The sequence below is a fragment of the Arvicanthis niloticus genome, chromosome X (genome assembly GCF_011762505.2).
Source record: "Arvicanthis niloticus isolate mArvNil1 chromosome X, mArvNil1.pat.X, whole genome shotgun sequence".
Classification (NCBI taxonomy): Eukaryota; Metazoa; Chordata; class Mammalia; order Rodentia; family Muridae; genus Arvicanthis; species Arvicanthis niloticus.
In genome coordinates this window covers 19028795-19052160 of record NC_047679.1, presented here as the reverse complement: position 1 = coordinate 19052160, position 23366 = coordinate 19028795, and the positions used below count along the sequence as shown (strand labels likewise).

Below are 23366 nucleotides of genomic sequence, written 5' to 3'. Positions count from 1 at the left end.
CTAGTATGTAATAAGAAAAGATCAAAATTTGAGGCTGTTATGGTAACATTTTCATGGGCTCCTACATCAAAACCAGTTGTCACACTCTTTCAAAGTATTTGTTCATATTTTCAGTGGTGTTCATAACCAATCAAGTGGCAAGTGTATAAACAACTTCGATGTGGATGGATGGACACTAAGAAAAACCTTGGGCTAAACCTCTGGGTCTCTTGGTCAAACAAACTAAAAAACTATCAACTTCTTTCAGCAGAGGGTCACTGTAACCCTACAGTGTATGAAAACCCTATAGTAAACTCCTGGGAATTTATGGCAAATATTTGCTCAACTTAGTATTAAAATGGATGCACTTCTCTTTCCATAGCATGGCTCATTTCTCCAGAGTTAATCCATTTGTATCTCCATAGAGGCCTGGCTTTAATAGCTACATTATAAATTCACATATGAATTGTGTGATCAACATGTGGTTTTGAAATTAAAACAGCTGCACTCTGAGTATAGGACAGACCAGATAAGTAACAGCTCTTGCTTCCATTGGGTATATATGTTTTCAGGCATACTCCCCTTCATATCTACCTTTCCTGGTTCTAGGCCATTTATGCTAATTGATCCTGGAGTTCATCATACCATCTAAGGAGAACCAAATTAGTACCTGAAGAAAAGATCATTTCTAAAAGCAAAATAAAGGTTTACAATTCTCACATAGTGGGTTTTGACCTAGTGATTTAAAAAAAAAAAAAATGAGTACCAACTGAACTCTCTTTTGCAGCATGTACTAGAATATTTATTGACTTTCTGAAACTGCCAGAAGTCAGGAAGCACCAAAACTTTCTCCATTGAGCCATCCTTTGACCTTTGGGTGTGATATTAGAGATAAAACAAAGACTCCTCATAGCTTCCTCATTTCCTGCAAGGATGAGATTGTCACCCTTCTTTTCAACCTGCCCAGCATTAACTCTGTCGATAAATCCTTCAGGGCTGCTGCTGCCTTCTTAAGACAGTCTTTTCTGCCTAGGACATGCATGGTCCCTATATCAAGAGCTCAGAGCCTAAAATAGAGAAGGAGAGGGGAATAAGTGAATAATTATTTTCATTTAAAACACTTTAATTAAGCAAACAGTCACCAAGACCCAGGTATGAACATAGGAATGTGATCACTATTTGCTTCTGAGCATAATGGCCTTTCTTAGAACTCTTTGAAAGCAGTGTGAGTTAACTGTCTCAGGCATGTAATCTCAGCTTCTCAGAGGCAATGTGAGATGATAGTCAAGGATAGCCTAGGGTGAATTCAAGGACAACCTGGATGTCTAAGGGAGACCTTAGCTAAGAAAAAAATATTAAAAGAAGATTAGTGTTATAGTTCAGTGTTACAGTATCTGAGTAGCATGTGGGAGATCTTGGATTCAAACCCCGGTACCACAAAAAGATTTTTTTAAAAAATAAGCTAAAGGAAATCCAGGTGCCATCCTAAAGACTTAAAACACAACAACGAACAATTCTAATTATTTCCTTAACCAATCAAAACCTTATACCTAGAATTCCTACAGTTTTTATATGTGTATATATATGTATATATAACATAAAATATAATACATATAATATATTTCACATATATGACACATATATAACATATATGCAATATATCTATATTTACTGTAAAACAAACCACTTCAAAATGTAATGGTTTGAATCAGCAGCGATTTATTTTTCCCTTATGATTTTGTGAGTTGTTTCAGCTGGATGATTTTTCAGGTTCATTTAGCCCTGTCTGGAGTCACCTACATAGATGTGTTCAGTTAGATGAACACAAACATTCAAGAAAACTTCTTGGCTCTGGTGTCTGAGTGCTTCACCATGTGGGTTTTCCACATGGTTGGGTGGGCTCTCCTAGCATGGTGGTCTCAATACAGTCATAATTTTTTTTCCTGAAATAGAACCTGGCTACAACAACCCCATTTTTTCAAGCTACATAGAAATCTGCAAGTTAACTATTTCTCATATCCAAAAAAAAAAAAAAAATGACTTCTACAAATGGCAAAGGTATCCAATCAGATTGCATAGTGAGTCTATGTTATATGACATTATATCTCACAAGTTTACTTTCTTATAAATCTTCAAGGTTAAAACTAACTCATTTCTGAAATATTAATTTCTCACAAAGTAGCCTGTTTCTCTGGAAAATATTGTGATGTTTCATTAGTTTTGTGAAGTGGGCACATGAGACATACATTGAAATAGAATTTTTTTTCTCATGAGATCTGTATTATATATCATATGTCATGTTGACCTCTGGTAAAGCCTAGGGTCATTCATTCTGATAACCAATCCTATCAATTCTTAAGAAAATGGAAACAATGGTAAAAGTAGAAGGACTCAATCTTTTATACTTGGGCTTAAAACCCACAATCATGTCTTCAAACTTCCTTAAGAAACTTAACCTTTTTTTTCTGGCTTTCATTTTTTTCTGCACATGATTTGTTGCATATACAAACATTAACTTAAAAGATTCTCCAGGCATGTGGTTTAATAGCCTCTCTGGAATATTCATGTTTCATCTTCCTTTCTTGACACTCATCAGAACAAGCTACATTAAGCATTCTTTGGTAGCTTTTTACACATCTTTACACATCAGTAACATTGAACTCAATCCTCAAGCCACAGCCATGGTAATTCTTAAAATGTTGACACACCCCAAGCATCATTTCCAAGAGTTGGCATATTCAGTTCACAGTTGCAGACATCTTAGTCCATAGGCAACTGGTCTCTTTGCTTCTAGAATATTGACAGAAAGTGTAATGGCAGAAAGGCATGGCTAAGGCAAATTCTCACCTCAGGTAACAGAAAAGAGAGCATATCCATGCTCAGAATTCCTAAATTCCAGCCAGATTCCAAGAGAAACAATGCCAAGGGAGCCATTATTCACATTAATAACTAAATCTAAAATGCCCAAAATGAATTATCTGTCATGTACTGATCACAGAAAGTAATAAGGGACTGAGGAGGGAACAGACTCCACATAAGATGACATGGAAGAGAGGAACTGAAGATGATCATATTTGGACACTACCAATCCCACTTCCTAACATGGACTAAATTTCCCTTTATCTAAGGTGGTTAGATTATACCAATAATAAAGATTCAAATGCTATGTGACATCTTATATCAAGTACATAAAATTTGTTGCCATTGGATTAATAAGGAGCTTATAAGGAATCACCTCCATCTAAGAAGCTAATGGTAGTTGATAGCTAAAGAAAAAGGGAGAGAGTCACTTTTCTTCAGGAGTGTGGCCTCATTGTTTATGTTCCACTGACAGGTCTTACACCCTTGTGCATACAGAAATCACTAATTGGAGTTATAAAAAATGTAAAAGACATGAAGTTGGGAGGGGTTGTTTAAGAGGAGTTGAAAGCAGCATCTGGAGAACTTTTTCCTACCATGCACAATTCCTAAAGAACTGCCTGCTGAGGTTTAAAACATCTATATTAGGCAGAGTTAGTTGATGACCACAGTTAATAACTCCTAAATGTCAATGTATTTTTATTGTACAATATATTTATATATTTCTCATTGCATTAGTCATATACAGGTTAACAGGTATATTCTGCTCCACACAATCATTTCGGAACCCAGGATCCTTCTGTCTAAACTCCACTACAACCTGCCTCTTCCATTGGATGCTTTGTAATACATCATTCCTCAATTAAGGAGAAAAAAAGATGAGCCAGGCCTAGAAATGCTGTATAATACATTCCCTTCCCAACTGTAAAGAACTCTGGGAAATGTGGTCAAACTGTTATGACCTTAGAAAGAAAAAAAAATGGTTCAGCCATCAGTCAGACTTTACCATTTACTTAGTCCTACCATATATAAATATGAAGACGTTCTTTTATCAAACAGTTGCTTCACTTGTATTTATTAACGTCTGATGTCAGAAATGGGAAAACTGGATACATGACACAGTTTTGAAGAAATGCCTAAGCAGACTCCTATGAAGAAAGTTAAAGGCCTTAGCATCATAACATTCTGACACAAATCAAATCTAAATCCTGGTTCCATTCCCATTGTTAATTAATATTTAAAATATACTAAGCTAAAATAATAAAAAAGTCATATTTCTGGTTTCTCCCTTAATTATTCATTTATTAACTTTTCAAAATAGTTCACTCTCCTGGATGACTTGTGTGTGTGTGTGTGTGTGTGTGTGTGTGTGTGTGCAGTTTGCCTGTTAGATAATCAAAGTTAGCCTAGTGAGAATGTATGTCAGAAGATGAAAACAGACCCAAATGGAAAGATATACATCTATAATCCAAGAACTCTAGAAACTGAGGCAGGAAAATCACATATTTAAGTCCAGCCAAATCTACATATTGAGAACCTGTTGAGGGTGAAGAATAAGGAAAAGCAAAGAAGAAAGGGGAAGGGATGAGAAAGAAGATAATGTGCTGGAGGAAAAGAAACGCAAGAATAAAAAAGTATAGAAAACTTTTTGAAACATAAAATTTTCCATAGAACCTTCTACTTCCTCCCCACTGAATATACTTCTCAACATTTTTCATTACTACTAATTCAATATTCTAAACATTTCTAAAGATACAATATTCCATAATTCTGCATGACAAACTTCCTCATTTCTGGAATCATGAATAGTTTAGAAGTATAGATGTTTTAAGCAGAAAACTTGGGAGTATAGTGACTTATTTGTTTTTTGTTTGTGTCTGAGTTAAAGGAGGATAATTAGAATCTTTCTCTACCTCACTTATTCTACCAGTACAGATGTTTAGAGATGGAATCTCCAAGTCTTCAATATATTTGTAATTAGTTCATAGAAAAGATTATACATTTTTACAAGAACATGGAAATAACATTTAGTCCACTTGAGATAAGGTATTTTGCTATAATAAAAGTCTCAAAGGCTTAAACATTAGTTTACTTCTTAGTTGCATGAAATCTGATAGAAGTTGGCCAGAGCTCATCTCCATCTGGTGACTTTGGGAATCCAAGTTTCTTCCATCTGGTGCTGCTGCCCTCTCAAGATGTAAATTCCCAGATTGTGATGGTTGGAAAAAAGAGGACTGGAAGAGACACACTAGCTCCTTACTTAGTTGGCCCATAAGTAATTCATGCCATTTTCATGCACAATTGATTTAACAGAACTTACTAGATAGCCTATACACCATTCTAAAAGCATCTGGGAAGTACAGGGAAGCACATTGTAAGTTTGACAAAAACAACCATCTTTGCCTTATAAGGGAAATAGGATTACTTGCAGAAAGGTCCATAAACAATGTTCATATATCATGGATGAATTTAATAAGTCATGAAGAGTGTGTGCATAAATGAGTGATGAAAGAATGTAGGATACATCCCAAACTATAAGCACAGTGCTGCTCTGGAAAACCATTGACTAGCAGAGATTATCAGGCACTGCTCACCAGTGATATGTATACCGATCTGACAATGAAACAATACCTAAGTTGATATTTTTATCATTATTGCAAGGTGCTACAAGATTCTTATTCTAACCCAAAGTGTAATTTAGACATGCTACAGAAGGAAAATGGAGATAAAATGTAAAATTACTGAAACAAAGATTCTTATGTTCCAAAATTTTGAGTTGCTATGGTATTATGAAAGAGAAGAATGAAAACTTGGCCTTTTGTGCTTCCAGTAAGCATAGTAAATCATAAGCTTATGTTATCATTTATGCTCCTATTGAAACAATAGTCATTGGTTTCAAGCTTGATGACTATTGTACATACTGTTCTATTGGTCTAAAGAGACACCATGACCAAGGCAACTCTTATAAAGAAGAAATTTAATTGGGGCTTGCTTACAGTTTCAGAGGCTTTGTCCATTACCATCATGGCATGGAGCATGGTAGTACACAGGCAGCTATGGTGCTGGAAAAGTATCTGAGGGATATATCCTGATCCACAGGCAGAGAAAGAGAACTAGGCCTGGCAAATCCCACTCACAGTGAAATACTTCTTCTAATAACGCTACATCTTCTGATCCTACTTTCTGGTGACTAAGCATTCAACTATATAAGCCTATGGAAGCCATTCTTATTCAAACTACCACAATGACAGATATGCCTCCATTTTTCTAGCCTTCCATCTCAGGACAGCCATGCCAAGTTCAAACATTTAAAAGACAGAAAAAAAAATCTCACCAGTAGATGCTCAAAAAGAAAACAAAATGAGGTTAATATGTGATTAAAATTTGATGGTGTCATAGGCAAAAAGGCTTTAAAAATCCTAGGTGGGTGGGGGAATATCCTCATAGAAACAGGAGGAGGGGGGATGGGATAGGGGGATGGGGAAAGGGGATAACATCTGAAATGTAAATAAAATATCCAATAAAAAATAGCTACCACAGGGCTAGTGGTAGCCTTGGCAAAAATAAATGTTATAGAAAAACTCTTCTTATATTTAGATTTTTTAATATATATCAGTGTTTTGTCTGCATGTACACATGTGTGCCAGCCACATGTAGGCCTGTTTCCTACAAAGACCAGAAGAGGGTATCATATCTTTGGAGTTAGGGATGGTTGTAAGCATCATGTGGGCGCTGGGAGTCACTGAACGTCTTCTCCATTCCCCACAACAGGCTATTTCTTTATAAATAGGATGATGCGAATTTACTTGAGGATTAGCAAAACATGTATAATAAGAGCAAAACATGTTACTGTTTAACTGAGAGAGATAAGCATTGACTCTGGCAAATATGAGTACCATGCTCATCCATATGAGATGAGTACTATCAAGTTGTATTATCTATTCAAAGTCATCATGAACTGGAGTAACCTTTACGGATCATCCATCAGCTACAATCCTAATTTTCTATCATCTAGGCTTCCCAATTTATAAGCCAATCTCCTAAACTAAAGATCAGGACAAGAGAAGGCTTTGGGGTGATGGCCACAAGGTCAAAGCTTATTCATGTGTTCTGTGTTATTAAGGGATATAATATAATGGGATGGTTGACTAACACTTTCTAATTTTTCATACCGCGTAACTTAGAATTTATGTATTTTACTTGGCTGGCTTATGACAGCTGTTTGTAGACTATAACTTTATGTGGTACCTTCTCATAAAATTCACTCCCAGTTTGTAAACATAAGACCAATGATACACAAACCAGGTGGTCTGGAGACACATAAAACAGAATAGTCTCAGAAATATCACCACTCAACTCAAAGTTAAGAATGTTTCCTTACTCTTTTTCAAATTTTACATTTCATATTTAGCAAGACTAGCTCTTTTCCTAAGGAGATTCATCACCTTCTGTACTGTACCCATTAACAGAAGATAATTAGAAGTTCATCTAGAGAATCTATGCATTTTTTGTTGAGGTTCTGTACAAGGCCCAACCCTCCAGGATGAGAAGCAGCCAGTGTAGGCTTATCTGTGCCTTCCCAGAAAATAGGTAGGGGAAAATTTCCCCTTTCTTTATCTTTCAGGTTTTCTTATCCTCAGGATCAAGGAGAAAAACAAAACAAACTTTGATTTTTTTTTCACAGCTCCCTATGTGCTAGTGAGCTCAGTAGAAAGTATACATTGAAGTGGAATGTATCAGGTGTATTCGAAAATAACATGGAAACAGAGAGAGAGAGAGAGAGAGAGAGAGGATTAACAGGATATATCAAAGACTGACCTTAGATCTATGTTGGACATAAATATTCAGGGTCCTTAATCATTTCTTGATCAGGAAACACCCTCAAAAGAGAATGATCTTAGATCAAAAGCTGAGATTATCAAGGATGAAGAGATGGTTCAGTGGTTATGATGATGAGCACTGACTGCTCACTGAGGATCCAGGTTCAATTTTCAATATCCACATGATAGTTCATCACTGTCTGTACCCCATTTTCAGGAGATCCAACACTCTTCTTGCCTCTACAGGCACCAGTCAAGTGTGTTTTGTACAGACATACATGCAGGCAAATACTTACATAAATAAAAATAATAACAAAATAAAACTTTGCTCACTGCCCTGAGGCTTCCCGTTTGGGAGACAAATGAGGAACTAACTCAGTACTCAAGTGCACAACCCATAAATGTGAGCATGTCAACAAAAATAGGAATATATTTGATGAATGGGAGATAGTACCAGAAAAATGAATGTTTCCTCTTATTTTGTCTCCTGGAAAGAAAAAAAAAACTAGAAAATAAACATTCTATAAGACTCTCTAAAAGTGAGACCCCAGCACCAAGCTGCAGTTTCCCATGGTTCCAGACAAGTCATCAAGTCACACATCTCTTAGTTCTCTTCAAAGTGTTGCTCCCAAATACACTACCCACAGATACACCTTTGTCTCAGTCTCTTGAATGGAAGAAATTTAACTCTATAACTGATAGCACCATTGCAATTCTTAGATCCAACTCCTCCTGGAAGAACCTTCCCAGACTTACTCTTTCCTTGGGATAATAATGTCATAAATTTTTTTGCCTTCTGTGTTACATATGTTAAAGCTAGTTTGAGTTGGGTGTTTGAGATTTGGGACCAAAAAAATAATTCACTGACCCAACTTCATTTTCTCCCATCTTCTTCTCACACCAACTCCACCTTCCACATGTCTCTGTACTCTCGTAGTCAGCCACAGTAAGATGAAATGACCTCACTCACTTCCCTTCATCTGTCTCCTTCAAAAGTATGAGGATGCTACATATCTCAACTTGACAGTGTCTTCTTATCTAAAGGGTATCTCTTGTAGGCAGCACATTGAGTTTTCAGTGGTTGCATGACCTTCAACTACATCCAAATAAGAAGTTAATCAAGAGTTCTAGGCTAATTTTTCTAGACCAGTATAATTCTTTACTACCAACTGAATCTTAAGATTATGTTCACAGACAAATGTAGCTCATCAAAGAAGCTTATTTTGTGGAAAATGGAGACAATCAAAAACAAAAAACAAAAACAAAAAAACCCAACCCAACAGGAAATAGTACAGAGATAAACACATTTTGAGGATTCCAACACACACACACACACACACACACACACACACACACATATATATATATATATATATATATATATCTCACAGATCTTGCATCTTGGAGTCAAGGGGCATTGAGAAAGAGAGAGCTGAAGGATTGGAAGAGCCAGGATACAGGAAGTCTCCTATGAAACAGTCTTTCCTAGATAAGAACAACAGTATTAGCCATGGACATGTGAATGTGGAAGGGGGAAATATCACAGGGTCCCACCCTAGACAGCCAGTAGTATATATATATATATATATATATATATATATATATATATATATATTTGTGTATACACACACACATATATATGTATGTATATATATACATATATGTATATATATACATACATATATATGTGTGTACATATACATATATACACACATATATATGTGTGTATATATATGTACACATATATATGTATATTTGTGTATACACATATATATGTATATTTGTGTATACACACACACATATATATGTATATATATGTATATACATACATACATATATACATGTATATATATACATATATATGTGTGTGTATATATATACATACATATATATATATATATATATATATATACATAATAATCAAAGAAAACCAGACTATTGACTTGAAGATAGAATGTAGAGTAGCTAGGAGAGGCTCAAGGGAGAAAATTGGTCGAAGAAGTGATGTAATTATATTTTAGCTAAAAACATTGAAAAGAAAATGTTTAGGGATAGGTTCAGATAAAGGTTGGGAGGAAACAGTCCAAATCAAAAGCCTGGATACAGTTACTAAAAGCTTGTAAAATCAAGGCTAAAGCTTTAGCTTAGTGGTTATCTGCATGGGAGAGGCAGACACTGCTCATTGTTACTTTAACCAGAGTTTATTGTTGAGGCCCACAAAAATATCTAGCAGCCAAAAAGCAAGAGCCACTCTGAATGAAGAAGGACCCAGGAAGTGACCAAGTCTGTCCTACAGCCCTATAACTTGATCTGCTAACCATCAATTTGGGAATTGGCAAGAATCTAATCCTCAGATGCAAGTATGCCATTCTAACATGTCTAGCCCTGTCTTTGAGCATGGAGGTCTCCTTTGAGAAATTTCTCATCAGCGCCAATCAGATCCTAAAGGCTGTTGTTGAAAAGGGTAAGAATGTGGCTTTGGAAATTTGAAAACAAAACCAACTTCTGTCCTCTTTCCAGACTTAGATCTCTCTCTTACTATCTTAAGTTTACTACTTTTCAATCAAAGACCATCTGTTTTTCTGGTGGTTAGAGACTCCACTGCAGAGCAGAAGGCAGGAAAGTAATTCAGTCCAAAGTTAGTACACAGTTCAGTAATCCAAGGTAATAGCAGAGGGTGAATATGAGCAAAGTACACTGATGTACGTGTGAAGACATCCAAAAGAACAAACAAACAAACAAAACAAGAAAAAATGTCAAAGGACTCTGGAAAGATCCCCTTGGATTTGCAATCATACTCAAAAGGAAAGAGGACAAGAGCACACATTCCGTAACCTGCCTCAGAGCAGACAGGCAAGCAGGTATCAGAAGGAGCAGATAGATAACATGGGGTCATCAAAATAAAACAGGAGGTAACATCTGATTTTTCAGGAGGTTTTCAATGGTATTTCTAAACCAGAGAGGAGCACTTGCTGGCAAACAGGGGTTGCTACTGTGAGAAAAGACAGGTTTTTTGGAGTTTGACTAGGATGACATTTTGTCTTACCCAACATGTGTGAGTTGCAAACACCAGATGGCTGGCTTGTGCAGTACACAGCTCCTGACACTCAAAACTTCAAATGTTGGAGTTCACCATACTGCTTCTAATATTTGTCTCTGGGGATTATATAGTAAAAGACTAAACTCTTTTTTCTCCATTGTCAAAATACAAGTTTGCCCAAATGAAACTACATGTCACTAGAAAAAAATAGAATCTGTTCTATTATAGTTTTGCAGAATTATGTACTCTTAACAATACATAATTATTGTCAAATTATTGTCATTCTTTAGCATCTCTCAAGGATAAAACCTTCTATTAGTTGTCCAGTGCAGAGTGGTCAGCCTGAATATACACACAACAAAAATGAACTCAGCCAGTTGTAAATATATATTTGTGCATACACACATATACATATATATGTATATATATATATACATGATAATCAAAGAAAACCAGACTATTGACTTGAAGGTGGCATGTAGGGTAGCTACATGAATTAGAGATGTTAAAGATGCTATATCCTTGAGACTGGCAAGATGCTTGACAATGTACATGGAGGACAGAAATGAAACTTCAACAGACAATGGGCTAGAACCTTCCTTTGGCTTCCTACTTTGGGGTATCTCTTTGGCCTACCTATGAATTTGCAGAAAGATTATAAGAAGTACATATTTCCGAGTATTTGATGTATTAGTTTTAAAACATAATAGACAAGGGGCTGGATATGTGGCTCAATGGCTAAGAAAATGTATTGTTCTTCCAGAGAACACAAGTTGAATTCCTAGCACTTACATGATGTGCTTGACAACTACATGTAACTCGTGCTTTGGGGGAATCCAATACCTCTCGGTTCTGTGCACACACACTTAAAAATAGTAAAATAAGTTTCAAAATCTTTAAGACAGACTGGTTGAGTATGGGGGTGTCAAATGGTTCTTACTGCTATCATTATTGTGATTGGAAAAAGAAGCACATAGTGTGTCAAGTTAAAAAAAAGAACTATTAAAATACCTGTTATATGGTGTAGAATCTGACAAATACAACTGGCAAAATACAACTTCCAGCTTGTGGTTTTGTAGCCCAAAGACATTGCTACAACAGGCTAGCACTGTGTTCAAAAAGAAAAATCAGGCCATTGCCCACCATCCCTTTTTCTGCCTCTACTCCCAGATCCTGCTTCATAGACTGGTGGCTGTTGTTCAACAATGTATATACATCGAAGCCATTGCTATTGACAACTTCTGGACACTAAGCAGTCTAGGATCCTTCTGACTAGCTGCCCAAGTTGAATGCCAGTATGTGTTAACAAGGAAGAGTAAAACTGATCTAGGTTAGGTCCCCCTAACTCCACTCATCACCTGTCACTTCTTCTGGAGCCAGTACCCAGCCATATGAGCACGTTTCTTTCTGAGGAAGTCTATATAAGTCTATATAACGTGACAACGGCTCTTATGACTAGCCATCCTAGGCAAATGAGACAGGGTACAGCAAGACTTCCCCCCCTCAGTAAACCACACAACCTCCTCTGTGTTGCCTTTGGGCACGAAAAACCCCAAATACTTATTGTCTGTCATTTTACATTAAATTTTGGGACTACACCAATATAAATGTCTACAATACACTATCTAAATAGATTTACCGTTATGATTGGGTAACCCAGGGAAAGGGGAATGAGAATCTGTGCCAAGAAATCAAAGTAGGCACTGATTTAATCTGCATTCAAAAGAGTGATACACATACACTTCTGAGACATTGAGTCATCTGCACATCAGGCTCAGTTATGTGGGGAATGTGAATGCCACCTACTGGGCACAAACAGCCTCGACACATTGGAAAACATCATTTACACTCCAAAACCTGGAAGTGACAACTACAAGCTAGCAAGATTGCTGGCAGTTGGGTAACACTGTTGCCACAGCTGGCTGAAGGCCTTGAGGACTTGACAGGCTTTTTAAAATGCAGTCAAACTTCTCACTCAGGGCAGAACAGTTTTCCAGTCTCTTTGCTACATACATGTACTGGACATTGAAGAATGTTTTTTGTATCTCTGCCCTCTTCTTGGACAGCAATTTGGGAATGACCTCTCAAAAGATCAGTTCAAGTCCCAAACCCAAGGACCTGTCAGTATGAGCTCATTAGGAAACAGCATTTGTCAGCAGATGTAATCAAATTAAGGACTTTAAAATGTGCTTATTCTGGACTGAGTGAGAGTCTAAGTTCAGTGACAGGTGGCTTTCTACAAGAGTCGTGAGGGGATTTGAGATACAACACAGGAGAAGGCATAAAAATTCAGAGTGAGGCTTTCACAACCCACAGAATAAATACCAAAGATTTCTTACAGCTGCCAGAGTCTAAGAGAGGGCCACAGAAAGGATTCCCCTTTGAGTCTCTGACAAATTCAGCAATATCAAGAGACCAATGCATTACGCTAAGATGCCAATAGCATCCTCCTCCAGAGTCACAATCAAAACCACCCCCTAGGTACTTACAAATGCTCCTTAAGAAGCAAGATGGTCCCAGTTTTTTTTCTTTAAAAAAATGCTGTGTTGTCATTATGTCCTCTAACCTAAAAAGAAGTCATTTCTGATATCTGTGAAAATTTTCCAATCATCAGATCACCTAAGCAGCAGAGTAAGACCACATACATGAAGGCAAATTCAAAGTAGAACTAAACTGGGAAAACAGGAACACAGAAAAAACTGCTGTCTTCTTCATTGATGAGATAGATCCTCTGAGCCACTCCATGTAAGCAGGAACTCCTTTTAATTCATTTGGATCATTAAACATTAAAAAGATTTGTTATCTTTGCCTCTTTACAAGGTAAAGGTAAATTTCAGGGTCCTGGGAAAAGAAAAGAACCTTGGACTATCAGAGAGAGGGGACACACACACATACAGAGAGAGAGAGAGAGAGAGAGAGAGAGAGAGAGAGAGAGAGAGAGAGAGAAACAGAGGGACACAGACTTAAAGAGACAGATAGACCAACTTACAGAGACAGACATACATACAGAGAAGCAGACAGACAAACTGACAAACAGACTTGCAGAAAGTCAGAAAGAGACAGACAGACAGACAGACTTGCAGCCAGAGGGGCATATAGTGACCAGTGGACAGACAGACAGACTTACAGAGACAGACAGACAGAGTTACGGACACACTTACAAAGAGAGACAGACTTACAGACATACAGACAAACATTTACAGGCTTACAGAGACAGAGTTACAGACAGACTTATAGAGACAGTTGGACAGACAGACAGATACAGACAGACTTACAGAGACAGAAAAATTTACATGGACAGACAGACTTACATGCAGAGAAGCAGGCAGACAGATCAACAGATTTGCAGAGAGTCAGACAGAGACAGACAGACACACAGACTTGCAGCCAGAGGGGCAGATAGTGACCAGCAGACAGAAAGACATATAGACAGAGAGTTAGGCAGACAGACAGACAGTTACAGACAGACTTGCAGCCAGAGGGGCAGATAGTGACCAGCAGACAGAAAGACATATAGACAGAGAATTAGGCAGACAGACAGTTACAGACAGACTTGCAGCCAGAGGGGCAGATAGTGACCAGCAGACAGAAAGACATATAGACAGAGAGTTAGGCAGACAGACAGACAGTTACAGACAGACTTGCAGCCAGAGGGGCAGATAGTGACCAGCAGACAGAAAGACATATAGACAGAGAGTTAGGCAGACAGACAGACAGTTACAGACAGACTTACAGAGACAGGCAGACAGACAGACAGTTACAGAAAGATTTACAGAGACAGACAGTTATAGACAGACTTAAAGAGAGAGACAGACTTACAGACATACAGACAGACATTTATAGGCTTACAGAGACAGAGTTACAGACAGACTTACAGAGACAGATGGACAGACAGACAGTTACAAACTTACAGAGATAGACAGGCTTACATACAGAGAAGCAGACAGACAAATCAACAAATAGATTTGCAGAAAGACAGACAGACTTTTAGCTAGAGGGATAGATAGTGACCAGCAGACAGACAGACATATAGACAGACAGGCAGGCAGACAGACAGTTACAGACAGACTTACAGAGACAGATGAACAGACAGACAGACAATGACAGACAGACAGAGTTACAGACAGACTTACAGAGACAGACAAACTTACATGGACAGACAGACTTACATGCAGAGAAGCAGGCAGACACATCAACAAACAAATTTGCAGAGACTCAGACAGAGACAGACAGACTTGCAGCCAGAGGGGCAGATAGTGGCCTGCAGACAGACAGACATATAGACAGACAGACAGACAGACATATAGACAGACAGACAGACAGTTATAGACAGACTTACATAGAGACAGACAGACATAGAGAAACCAACTTACAAACAGAGAAAAATACAGAGATAGAAAGACAAACTTACAAATAGAGGCAAAAAAACAAACTTGGAGAGAGGTGACAGAAATAGACTTGTAGCCAGAGAAGCAGATAGTGACTAGCAGACAGACAGAAAGACAGACAGAACTTACAGAAAGGCAGATTTACAGACAAAAAAAGACAGAGATAGAAAGACAGACTTACAAATATAGAGGCAAACAGAAACAGACTTGCAGAAAGGCAGAGACAGACAGACAGACTTGTAGCCAGAGGGGCAGATAGTGACCAGCAGACAGACAGACTTATAGACAGACAGACAGTTACAGACTGACTTACAGGAACAGACAGACAAACTTACAGAAAGACAGACTTACAGACAAAAAAAGCGTATAAAAGGACAGACAGACTTACAGATAGACAGGCAAACAGAAACAGACATAAGAGGGGCAGATAGTGACCAACAAACAGACTTATAAACAGACAGAGACAGACAGAGAGTTGCAGACAGAATTACAGAGACAGAGAGAAAAACTTAGAGATCCAGATAGACTTACAAAGAGAAAGACAAACTTACAGAGAGACAGATAGAAGCAGACTTGCAGACAGAAAGGCAGATATAGAATGACAGGACTATAGATAGATAGAGACAGAGAAACCGACAGAGATAGACAACCAGACTCACAGACTGAGACAGACTTACAGACAGAAAGGCAGATAGTGACAGACAAATAGACAGTGATAGAGACAGAGACAGACATACAGAAACTTACAGAAAGATAAAGACAGATAGACTTATAGACAATCAGGCTTAGAAACACACACACAGAGAGAGAGACCGACTTACTGACATAGAGATAGACAGAGACTTACAGAGAGACAAAGACAGAGTTACAGAGACAGACAGAGAGATAGAGACACAGACAGACCTACTTGCAGAGAGATAGAGACATAAATATACAGACAGACAGACTTATAGACAAACAGACTTACAGAGAGACAAAGACAAACATACAAAGACTAACAGAGAGGCAAACAGAGTTACAGACAGGCAGGCAGAGACAGACAGACAGACACAAAGACATACAGAGGGTTACTGACAAAGACACAAAGATTTATAGATGTCTATAAGTCTTTATAGACAGGCAGATACAGACTGAGTTACAGAGAGGTAGACTGAGACAGACAGGCATCCATGCAAGCAGAGACAGAGACACAGACAAAGACGAACAGACAGACTTATGGGCAGACAACAGGTGTGCAAACACAGGAAGAGATAGACTTACAAATAGAGATGGACAGACTTGTAGACAGAGAGGCAGAAACAGAGCCAAAGCCTTAAGGTAGACAAAAACAGACTTATAGACAGAGACAGACAGATTTACAGTGTTACAAAGAGAGACAAGAGACAGACAGAGACAGTAAGACAGAAGTGGAGACACAGAGGTAGAGACAGACAAAGACAGTCAAGCAGACAGAATTACAGACAGAGACAGTCAAACAGATATAAACAAAGACAAACAGACAAACCACCCTCTTCAAAAGCCTATGTCCAAGAGAAAATGAAATCGTTAACATAGGGGTTGATCTTGATTTTTACCTCCTGACTCTTGTTGTCCTCCTGTGTGTCTCTCTGTCTGCAAGTCTGTCCATAACTCTCTGTCTTTATATGTTGTCAATTAAAGCCAGATTCTAACTTTAACACTATTTCTGAGAATAAACTTGAGACATTTTCAAAAAGACCATAACAGTGTCATCACTGGTTAGAAGTGTGGCTTGGGAATGTTGTTTTCTGTTTTGTGCTTTCACAATAGAGCTCTGCCATGTGACCTTTCGTATAATTCCTCCAACTCTCAGATCCTCATCTATAAGAAGTGGGAGCTGTAGTACACTCACCCCTGCATGAGGATTCCCATTAATGAACTTAAAACTTGTTTGGTCTAGAACTTGACTGGCATAGGAAAGCACTCAAGAAATATAATTCAGAATGAAGCATTCATGAGATAATTAGTTTGGTGAGTACATGGATGTTACTGATGGTTTGAAAGCACTTACCAGAGGAAAAGACAAAATCTTAGTATTTCCGGTACTACAAAATAAAGTGTGTCCAAAAAGAGAATTTTAAATCATCTGGATGAAGGATTATCCACAAAAACAAGTGCAGGTGATCAAAAGCAGCACTTAATCCTGAAATAACTGGACCACAATCAGCAGGTGCCATCAACAGCCAATTTCCCTCCAGCAATAGTCTACCAAGCGACTGGCTATGTGTGAGGTCAGAATCTGCCCTAAGAAGTCACCAACTGATTAATGAGACCAAGCCTCAGGGAGCAGTCAACCCAGAAGTGACTTACTTATACATAATCCACAAAGCTCATTCCTGAAACCAACTGAACAAAGACAGCTACATACTGCAATTGCACTGGATCCTCAAAAGGCAGTGCAAGAATACATAATTTAAAAATACTGGACATGTATTTGTTCCATAATGCTGCTGTGACAAATTACTACAAGTTGAATAGCTTAAAACAACATAAATTTAATTATTACATTACAGTTTTAGATGTCAGATGTCAGAATGTGCAGAGCGGCATTCTACCAAAGACAAAATATCAAACAAAAGGTACATTTAATCTAAGATAGTAAGATAGTCATAGTTACATTGCATAAAAATTACCTCTTCCAGTTGTATAAGCATTAAGACTGAGAATTAATTATTGGGTATGAATACAGAGAACTACATGTATGTAGAGGTCGAAGTGAAAATGTAATTAGAGTCACAACCAAGGGCTGCTAAGGGAGCACAGGAAAAGGCTTGATCAAGAGATCAGAATAGCTCTCTCCTCCAGCCGAGCAAGATGCCCAAAGGAAAGAAGGCCAAGGGGAAGAAGGTGGCCCCGGTCGGTCGCCACTGTCGTCAAGAAACAGGAGGCAAAAAAGGTGGTCAATTCTTTGTTCGAGAAAAGGCCCTGGCGCCGATACATCAGGCTTCAGCGTCACAGAGCCATCCTCTGTAAGCGGCTCAAAGTACCTCCTGCCATTAACCAGTTCACCCAGGCCCTGGACAGGCAAACAGCTACTCAGCTGCTTAAGCTTGCCCACAAGTACAGGCCAGAAGCAAAGCAAGAGAAGAAGCAAAGGCTACTGGCCCGTGCTGAGAAGAAAGCTGCTGGCAAAGGGGACGTCCCAACTAAGAGACCACCTGTCCTCCGAGCAGGAGTCAATACAGTCACCACCTTGGTGGAGAACAAGAAGGCTCAGCTGGTGGTAATTGACCGTGAGGTAGACCCCATTAAGCTGGTGGTTTTCCTGCCTGCCCTGTGTTGAAAAATGGGGGCGCCTAACTGCATCATCAAGGGAAAGGCCAGGCTGGGTCGCCTGGTCCACAGGAAGACATGTACCACTGTTGCCTTCACACAGGTTAACTCGGAAGACAAGGGTGCTCTGGCTAAGCTGGTGGAAGCCATTAGGACCAATTATAATGACAGATATGACGAGATCCGCCGCCACTGGGGAGGCAACGTCCTGGGTCCTAAGTCTGTGGCTCGCATTGCCAAGCTGGAGAAGGCAAAGGCTAAAGAACTCGCCACTAAACTGGGTTAAAAATGTACACTGAGTTTTCTGTACATAAATATAATTACAAAATTATCTTCCATCAAAAAAAGAGAGATCAGAATAAAGGAATCAGCTCACTTCTGATAAAGCCAGAGTCCTGTCAGAGCAGAGACTCTTGGGAGCTACATAATGAAAGCACAAAGACCATTTGGTTGTCTCAGCAGAATATGGAAGTCTAGGCTTATGATGCTGTACTAACCAGTGTCTGAAGAGAGCCAATAGGCTAATTATGTGATCTATACATTTTTTTTCTGGTTCTCCCAGCTGCCCATAGCAGCAATGTTCTAGGTCCCGCCCCACTTTGTAGGCTGTTTTCTCCTTCCTGTCTCATTTCTCCCCTATTTTCTCATATTCTGGCATCACATTCCACATGAATAGCTTGTACTTGACTCTTTGTCTCAGGGTTTACTGCTGGGAAAGGCTGGATGGGGACATTTCCTTCTCTGTACTAGCCCCAGCCTCTGTCACAGGAGCATAAAGACTAAGACACTTCCTTGGTGCCTGCCACTAGGGAGTATAATACCTACTTGAAGATTGACAAATGACAACCAGTAAAAGAGATAAAGGAGACTAGAGATCTGAAATTCTCTAGGATTCAAGACACAAACATATATCCTCCAAAAGGGCAGAAATAAAACTGTTCTCATTTCCTCTTTGCTTTATGCTCCATCCAACCCTTGATATCAGCTACCACAGATTAACATCTCTTATCTTAATTCCCTCAACCTTGCTCTTGGTTCATAGTCACAAATACTTTTTGGGTCACACAAATATATAATGTTTTGTTACAAAGTTTCCAGCTGAGGCAAAGAGAAAAACTATACATACCCTGACAGTGGCATAAATAAACATTACAATGGGGCAACCCCACCACCAACAAAGACAGAAAATCCTGATATAGTGTCTACCAATGTCTATGTTGTAAATAGTCCTGTTGTGGCTCATTACAACCTAGAACTATACCGAGCAGTGGTGGCGCACGCCTTTAATCTCAGCACGTGGGAGGCAGAGGCAGGTGGATTTCTGAGTTGGAGGCCAGCCTGGTCTACAAAGTGAGTTCCAGGACAGCCAGAGACACACAGAGAAACCCTGTCTCAAAAACAAAAACAAAAAAAAAAAACAAAAACAAAAAACAAACAAACAAAAACCAACCTAGAACTATGACATAAGATGGCTCCTTAAAACTCTTGTATATTTAAAAGCATTTGTGAGCTGGCACAACAGGCTTCTTCACACCACTGTCTTTCCTTATAAGACTTTGCACTGGTAATAGCTCCTCATTCTGGGTAGACAACTTGCTCTATTAAACTGACTGCTGAGGAAGAACTAATTCAGTACCACAAACTCACATCTCAAAACTGAGCAGGCAAACAGACCACCGGAACGTGTTCCCCTTTAGAGGCCTAGGCTGACAGTAAATCTTTTGTCTTCAACACATAGCTTCCAAAGTCATCCTAGGTCATATCCATTCCTGTCCAAGATTACAACAGAGTTTGTGAACATTAATTTTTGTTCATATACCATTAATTAAAACCAGCACATTTACATACCTATCTGCAAAGAAAGCTAGTAATGTAGGGAACCTGTGAGTCCAAGAAGATAAGAACATGGATGGATTCAGTATGTATTTTCTCTGCTGCAGTTATATTTTTATAGCACAGTATTCATGCTGTGTTCATCAGTTTTGTATAGATGGATGAATTCTAGTATTTTATATATGAGCAAACTACAGCTTACAGAGGTTATGTGATTTTCCCAAGAGTGCACATCTAGCAAGTAGGAGAATCATATCTGTCTTATGACAAAGTTAAAGTTTATCAATATGTGTTTCGCCTAGATTCACCTTTGTAAAGGTTGGTGCCAGAGACAGTGTGACCCTAAGTCACATCCTTGATGAAGCCATTCTTCTTTGGTAAGACTAATTTTCAGTCTTATCTCTTCAAACCTTTAGTCTCTCAAGGTTCAGTGAAGTGATTGGTTTTGCAAATGAATCTGCTAACAATAGTTGTCAAAATTGATGTATTTTAGTGAATAGGAATTTGTTTAGCTTGTGGTCACATTCCTCCAAATCCCATGAGAATCCAAAGCCTCTACAGAATACACTGGTTAGCATAAGCTGAAAAGAAATGGCACTTTTTAGTTCAAGCATAGGGGGTGTGGAAGGAAGAGAGAGAAACAAGATCAACCAACAGATCTTAGTGTTAATAGTCTTATAAAATACTGGCACCTTGGATCCATCATGCCTTGAAGTTCTGATTGAGTCATTTTAGGTGATGGGAGATAACTTGACCTCTTGGCCCAGGGAAACTAAAGGAAACAGAAATAAGAAGTTTGGCATCTTAAAATTTGAGGTCTTAGTGATGGACTCTTCCAAGCACAGGATGGGGCTACCAAGGGCATTACAGTCATTACAGAGTGCAAAAGAAGAAGCTGGCTAAGGTAACTGTATATGAATAACCATGAAGTGGGCTCTTGGGGATGTTTCTACTAACATGAAATATTTGAGTGCACATAAAAGCTTTCTTTTTTTTTTTAATAAAGTATCAGTAAAGATGCTTACTATCCCAAGATCATTTACAACATTTTGCTTTTAACTCCTTTTTTTGTTTTTTTGCTTTTCTCAGGGCTGAGAAAAGCCCTGAGAGGAGGGGATGGGAGATGGGAATCTCCCATCTCTATCCTCTTAGAGACACAGCTGGGCCTGAGAATTAAAATGACACAAAATAAATTAATAGGAAAAAAGCATATGAATTTATTAAATACAGATTTATGAGGCATGATATGCTAATAAAGGAGTGAAGACCCAAAGAAACAGTGAGAGTCATTTTTCAAATTTGACAAGAATATAAGCAATGAAAAAGCATTTAAATTATGTGAGAAGCTAAAGGAAATATATATATATTCTCTCAATTCCATCTCTTGTCACCTATAATAAGAAGGCTATTTCTTTTCACATGAAAAGGATACTTACCAGGTCTGGTGACATAGGCTTTTAATTCCAACTAATCAGAGTCCAAGACAGGAGGATCACAAGTTCAAGACCTGCCTGAACTACAGAGTGACTTCAAAGCCAAGACAAGAAACTTTTCAAGATGCCTTTTCAAATTAAAAACTACAAAACGCCTCAGGACACTGCTCAGTGGCATATTATTTGCCTGGCATGTGTAAGAACCTCAGTTCTATTCTCAGCACTGAAAGGAAAAAATAAGGCATCTTTTAAATCTTTTAATATCTTTTAAATATCTTTTAAAACTTTTACATATCACCTCCCACTTTTAAGAAATACAATGAACTTCAGAGTGATTTTCTGAGGTCAATATCTCAGAGTATTTTAGAGTAGGAGTTACTTTTTTTTCAAAGTAATATTTTTTTCTTTACATGCTGATTGTATCATCCCTTCTCTCCCCTCCACCCAGTCCCTCCCTCTCTCCTCCTCACATCCTCCCATCTCTCTGTACTCCTCAGAAAAGGGAAGGCCTTCCATGGATATCAACTAGCCTTGTCATATCAAGTTGCAGCAGGACTAAGCACATCTATTGTGGCTAGGCAAAGCAGCCCAGTTAGGGGAAAGGATCCAAAGGCAGGCAACAGAGTCAGATAGAGCCCCTGCTCCAACTTATATAGAAGTCCCACATAAAAACGGAGCTATAAAACTGTCACATATGTGCCAAGAGCCTAGGTCTGTCTCTTGTAGTTTCCTAACCCCTTCAGAGTCACATCACAAACAGTGTCCTGACATTAATTTATAAATCTAGAGTCTATCTCTGAAATATCTGCATTGGTGACCTGAAGCCACTTTGAATGCTGTGGTTAAAAATAGTGTTTTGAGTATGACCTGGAGTCTCAGGTCGAATGGGCCTCTTTGAGCTACAGAGCAGCATGAGAAACAGCATGAGTGACAAGAACAAGCCCTAGGCACTGTCTGATCTGAGCAGATCAAGACTCCTGAGGCTCTGCTCCTGTGGTGACCTGTGAAGATGGTTCACTACCCTTGACCCAGGAAACCTTACAAAGTCATACAAATGAAGAGGCTCAAACCCACATTTTAGCTTTACAGTCTTCTCACCTGTGAAATTGTCCAGGCCATCATGGGTATGTATATACAAAAAGTCACCGAGTATCTGAAAGATGTCTCTTTAAATGTGTGCACTTTGGTAGTATGATGTCAGTAGGTACACCCAGGCCAAACAGTGAGGCTGGTCACAGGGTCAGTGGCCCAAAATGAGTGCTGAATTTTTGCTGAATATGCAGAGAGTAATGCTGAACTTAAGGGTTTAGATGTAGATTCTTCATCATTGAACAAAGCACTGAAGGTGCACCTAAGTATTTTCAGAGTTCACAGCCAGATTAATCCATAATGAGCTCTCCCTGCCACACTGAGATGGGTCCTCACTGAAAAGGAACAGACTGTTCCAAAGCCAGAAGAGGATGCTGCGCTGAAGTAAAAGATTCTCCAGAAGAAACTAGAGAAAAAAAAAAAGCCATAAGACACGAGAATAAATTCAGCATAAGATAAATGCAGATAAAAGTAAAAAAAATAATAATGTTTTGGGTGACTTATCTGAAGTCGATGATTGAGTCTTTGAAAACACACACACACACACACACACACATAAAATCTTCTTCAGCCTTGGTTATTAGATGTACTAGTGACTAGTTTTCTTGTAAAGTGGAATCAAATCTCTTACTGT

General features: G+C 38.6%; 1 pseudogene; it reads left to right on the top strand.

Annotated features, from left to right (window-relative positions):
- The first annotated feature begins 17918 nt into the window (after nt 1-17918).
- Nucleotides 17919-18663, top strand: LOC117695275 (large ribosomal subunit protein eL8 pseudogene; annotated as a pseudogene).
- The last annotated feature ends 4703 nt before the right edge of the window (nt 18664-23366 follow it).